A 6,114-nucleotide genomic window follows, 5' to 3' on the forward strand; every position below is an offset into this window, starting at 1 on the left:
TGATATTGTTTTCTGAGTTCTTCTAACTATAAATTATCCATGAATTTATACTTGCAATATTTAGCATGTTGTAAAATATTGCTAGTGGCCAGCGCCTCGTCTTTCTATTGCAGGAAAGATTGTGGCACATTTGACATAGTGTATCTACACCACCTTTAGTCCCATTGTAAATAATAATAATAATAATAATAATAATAATAATAATAATAATAATAATAATAATAATAATAATAATAATAAAGGCTTTACATATAACGTGTTGCTTACTGTTGTCATTGCAGTCCACGTCGGTGGGGGTGGGGGGGTTTCTTTCTCCTCCTCCTTCCTCTAGAAAGAGCAGTTACCAGGGTCTAAGGAAGTGAATGCCCTTTTCTTTCTGGGCTCATCCCTACATTTGTCTTAGCTCCTTAGGGAAAACCACGGAAAACCCTCAGGCTTGCGAATAGACTGAATGAATGAGAGGAGAAACTTTAAAGGTACGTGAAAACACGTCCATGCAAGGGAGTTGGGACTGTGAAAAATTGAATATGTGAAATCCAAGACTGTATTTGCCAGGCGAGCAAAGAAGAAGAAGAAGAAGAAAGGCTTACGTATGACGTGTGGCTTACTGTTGTCATTGCAGTCCGCGTCGGCCAGCGGTGGGAGGGGGGGGGTCAATATACCTGCACATATCAGTTCAAATTATAAAAACCTCTTAATGCTACTGCGGTACTATTCCATTGCCGAACACAATATGAAGAAATTAGCAGATCCCTGAACTGAACTCTTATTACTCTGAAATTACCGCGCAGTACAATTATAGCTATGACGCATTGCAAGCGTTAGTCACCATATCGATTTGCTAAGCAAATTTTATCCCTTTAGAGCATGTCCCCCCCCCCCTCCTCCTCCATATCAGCCAACAACATACTGGATGAAGAAGACTCCTGCAAAAGGGACGAATTAAGATTTAATTTTATTTTAATGATAGACTAACATTGCAAAGTTCCAAAATAATTTTTTGCATTCCTTCATTACACTAGTCGTACAAAATTGCGGTCGTATCTCGTACTATCTATACTAATAATAAATCTGTAGCCGAAATTTTTCTGGTAAGTTTCGATTTTCCAAAAGTAATTGGTCCTAACATATATAATTAACCACCCTGAAACCGAAAATCGCATTTTTGAAAATTTTGTTTGTATGTCTGTCTGTATGTTTGTTACCTTTTCACGCGATAATGGCTGAACCGATTTATATGAAAACTGGAATATAAATTAAGTTTGTTGTAACTTAGATTTTAGGCTATATGGCATTCGAAATACTTTATTTAAAAGGGGGGTTATAAGGGGGCCTTAATTAAATAAATCGAAATATCTCGCTTATTATTGATATTTGAGAAAAAATGTTACATAACAGATGTTCCTTTAAAAATGATTTCCGTTAAGTTTTATTTTTTTACAACATTTTGATAGGACTGATATTTAATGAGATAAATGAGTTTTAAAATTAAAATAACGCTATCTAAGACGGTGCAATGAATTAAGAACAAATGACTTCGTCTATAAGGGGCCTTGGACAACAACAATCGAAACAGGGGCCTTGGACATCAACAAACAATCGAAAGCTATTAAACATAGCCTACAGGGAATGTTTCTGTGTTTGTATGAAGTAATATCACAAGCTCGTAAATTAACTGATTTGTATAATTAGTTATTATTTCACCATTGGAAACTGTAGTTTCTCTAGATGGACATAATGCTATAATGTTATTACAGTAACGTCTGAGTAAATCGAGGACAGGTAAGATTAAAATAGCTTCTTATGCACAGAAAATTTGATAGGCTATTTTGTACATTCGTTTTCTGTATTTCTTAAAATAATATTTATGTACACGCATTTTAATCTCAGAGAATTAACGAACAACGAGAGTGTATTGATTTAGTATGCAGTAATAGTACTTTAGCTTGGCAATCCATTATTTTAATAATTCATATTTTAACTATGCTCAATTGAATCGTGTTAAAATACATAAAATATATATGCAATAAATGCAGTGCTAAAAAAAAATTGGGTAATATGCGAAGCAGATTATCTTGCGCTGTTGTAAAAGTTGTTCCATGGATCAGTCGTCCTATTTTAATTATGTAATTACTTTATATTTATTTCTAACAGGTGGAGCGGAGCGAACGGGTACGGCTAGCTAACAATAAGTGAGAACTTACAATACAACAACGACAACAACAACAACAGCTGATAATCTGAAAGGGAACATAGTAATTTGGGGTGAATTAAAATGCAGCTTCCATTCGTTTAAAATTTCTTTAAATTTTAACTAAATATTAATGTAGATATTACCTCTAAAGGTAAATGGGGGCATGTTTCACAACGCTAACAAATTACAAATTAACAATATACAATTAACAACGGAAATATTACATATGCTTGTTAACTGTGTTTCACAATGCAATCTTATTCACTTGTATGTTTTAACGAACTTTACAAAATCGGCGAAACAAACTTACAAATACGCATAATTGGTTGAACAAAATCGCCAACGACAGTTTACAAAAATCACTAAGGATCAGAGGTAAAGTAGCTGTAATTTTAGAACTATCGATGGACATGTTTATATTTTTTTATATATATTTTATTTAGATTTTGCTACATCGGCGACAACGGAGTTTCGCGGCATGCAATTGGTCGAGCATACCAATGCATTAATTAGCCTACGACTTAACTGACGAAAGTTAGCGCGAAATTCATTCAAATAATTGATAAATAATGGATTTGACCCACGTAGTTATATGCAGTTGATAGAGCAGCTAACATGTCCATCCATTAAAATCAACTTCGCTCTCTGCTGGTCCATCAGTATATTTTATTGTTTCATCCATAACCTCGCCAACATTAGGGAACCCAGCAGGAGGAGCATAAAAATCCTTTGCCCGAGTAAGCACATTCGGTGATCAATAACCCGCCTCGAGTTTTTTCAATCTTGTAACAACATCAACTACCATGTGTGAACTTTTGCACACTGTAATCTTATAAATTCCGTTCTTATCTGCTAACGCAGGGAACTGAGAGCTACTATGCAACCAATGCAGTTCTCGCTTTGTGGTTAGGGCACCACTTTTCCCTTTCAGATGTTGCATGTGATGTCCCATATCTTGTAGGAGAGATTACAGCGAAATGGGATTCGGAACGACTTCAGAATACTGCGTAAGTAATGCCGACATTGCATTATTAAGTGATTGGTTTTCGGTGCAAAGTTTTTCTTCTTTAAGTGCGAGTATTTATTAAATACGTTCCTCGTATATAAGAACTAACGCGGTATTCTGAAGTATAGCGCGGGATTCATTCGAAACCTTTCATTAATATTCGTACAATGATACGAACGTGGCCGGAAAATTCTACGTTAGGCCTAAATGCAAAATCTTCGTCTGAGTCGCTAGAACTACTCAATAACATCACAACTGCTTCAGTGTAATTCTTAATGGTACCCTGTTACTATAAAATTGATTTTATACATATGTGTTTATTTTTTTCATTCACAATTAGAAGCTATTTCAACAGGGCTACTGTAGAAAATGTGCTAACTTCACTAGTAAAGTTTAGTTTACACGTTTGTAAAATTACTCCTTCGTTGTGAAACAAACATATCACTTGTAAAGAGCGCAAAATTTCATTCGTAAAGATTTGATTTCCTTTGTACAGTCCACCTTTACAAACAAAGATTGTGAAACAGAAGTTTACAAACAGAGTTCACAATTTCCAAAGATTGTAAACTTTGTGAAACACCCCACTGGTGAATCAGCACGCCGAGCTCGATCGAAATACAACCAGTTACTATTATTTCCCTATCGTTTTTTGACATTTGATTCCGCGTCCTACCTCTTTCATTCGTTACTAACCAACAACGCCAATAGCAGAAGGTAACGCAAAAACAGTCACCGGTTCCCCGATGCATGGCTTTCTCTCTCAATGTCAACTGAGAGTTAAAAATATTCATTATAATATGCACTTTCCACTCACTCCTCAGAATGTCTTCTTTATTTTTATTTATTTATTTTTTAAGATATGTGAGCTACGTACTGTATGTCTGATGTTTTGCCATCGTACATTCAAATATTTATATTCACTGTACAGTACAGCGAACTGTTTATACTTACTGTACATGCTATAACTACTTCTCCCAACTCCGCTATTGCTATATTTCCTAAACTAAACGCTGATATTGAAATAACGCCTGGTCTGATAATGCAGTCTGTTTAAATTTCTACCGACCAAGTTCTGCCCTTCATCATGGGAAAACAACGAGCTTCTTTAAAGGATACAACTACTAGGACAGAGATATTTTCATTATGGAATTTGTACTACCCACTGAAATGTAGTAACTAATGGGATTTTAATTAGCCATATATGTACAGTATATTACATTCTTTACCTAAAATGTCTCTAACTTCTAGGGAGAGCGCGAGGTACGTTCACAATCCCCTGAATACATATTCCCTTCTTCGAGAAAACGCAGAGAAGTGAACCGTCTCATATGAATATGCTACCAGTCATAAGTTTCAATACGGAGCTGCAAGTACTTAAGAATTATCAATTACTCTACAATTATGCAGCGGCGTCATCATCCAAGCTATAGCTGGAATAGGGAAGGGAACATAATATCCCATAAGTCTTATTAGAACACGCTGGAAATAGTGACGTAAAAAAAAAAATCGCCAACGGCACGTGGTGTTCCCAAGCGGTCACCCATCCAAGTACTGACCACGCCCAATGTTGCTTGACTTCGGTGATCGGACGAGAACCGGTATTTTCAACATGGTATGGCCGTTGCCGATGAAACTGCGTAATCTGTAGGCACTTGAGGACGATGGGATTGGGGTGCACTCGATAAAACCTGCACTCGCTCACACACACACGTAAACTGCCTGCTTAGACTCTGTACCTAAATTACCAAGCTCGTTGGATGTCATTGGGATAGATGATAAATCTATCTATCAACGGCAGTTTGGTTACGTTTCAACGTCACACACTGCTGGATTGACACGGGATTAATAAAACAGCTAGTCGGCATTCTAAGTTAAGCCACAGGTGGATTGTTGTTCAACAGCGGAGCCTCCTTTCAACCACATGGTTGTGGAACTGTAGTCGGATTTTCGACATCATTTTCATGCCATACTACGGAACTTCACACAAACTTCAATTCACTTCTTGCACCGGCGGCTACTACGAATGGACTGAAGCTCGCTACTGACTAGGGGGGGGGGGACATTTGTCTCTTGATGGATTACGTGACAGATATATAAAGTATCAGTCGTATGTTATGAACCCGAGTTTCAATAAAGATAGATTACCCGTATGTCCACAGATTCTCAGTAGTGGCCTGCGGAAGGATTATGCCCGCGGTCGACAAGTTACCTTCTAAGTTGTTTTCCCTCAACAATTAATGCTGCCAAGTGAGTAGGAATGACACCGCGCTCTCATATAAGTCGTACGAAACTATTAAGGAAACGAATTTGCCTCGTGGATCCAAGTCTCCCATGGACTGCCTATAATGTATTATCTATCCTAGAAGTGTTATCGGGGTGATTATTTAAATTTTCACTCGGTGGGAACCGCTGTTGTTCTTCATTCATCTACTCTGTTATGAATAACTTGTGGCCCTTAAAAGGGCCGGTTGCTGATTCCCTAGCAAGCACTCCCGCTTACTTGGAACTAGTGTATTTTGTGACGGCCTTGGTCCCTTCACTGACGGCGTGCTTGGCCAGCTCACCGGGTAGCAGGAGACGGACGGCTGTCTGGATCTCCCGACTGGTGATGGTCGACCGCTTGTTGTAATGCGCGAGCCGCGAAGCTTCCGCGGCGATGCGCTCGAAGATGTCGTTAACGAAGCTGTTCATGATGCTCATAGCCTTTGAACTGATTCCCGTGTCTGGGTGAACTTGTTTCAGAACCTTGTAGATGTAAATGGCGTAGCTCTCCTTCCTCTTGCGCTTCTTCTTCTTATCGCCCTTCGAAATATTCTTCTGGGCCTTGCCGGCCTTCTTGGCAGCCTTTCCGGAAGCTTTGGGGGGCATGGTGCTCGTCTGATGATGAGCCCGGAGGGAGAAAAATATTTAAGTC

General features: G+C 38.3%; 1 non-coding gene across 1 annotated transcript; it reads right to left on the reverse strand.

Annotated features, from left to right (window-relative positions):
- Positions 1-4,707: 4,707 nt before the first annotated feature.
- On the reverse strand, positions 4,708-4,826 carry LOC138693872 (5S ribosomal RNA). The gene has a single exon (XR_011330558.1). It is a non-coding gene; the product is annotated as a 5S ribosomal RNA (ribosomal RNA).
- Between the last annotated feature and the right edge of the window lie 1,288 nt (positions 4,827-6,114).

Source organism: Periplaneta americana, unplaced genomic scaffold, assembly GCF_040183065.1.
Source record: "Periplaneta americana isolate PAMFEO1 unplaced genomic scaffold, P.americana_PAMFEO1_priV1 scaffold_24, whole genome shotgun sequence".
Classification (NCBI taxonomy): Eukaryota; Metazoa; Arthropoda; class Insecta; order Blattodea; family Blattidae; genus Periplaneta; species Periplaneta americana.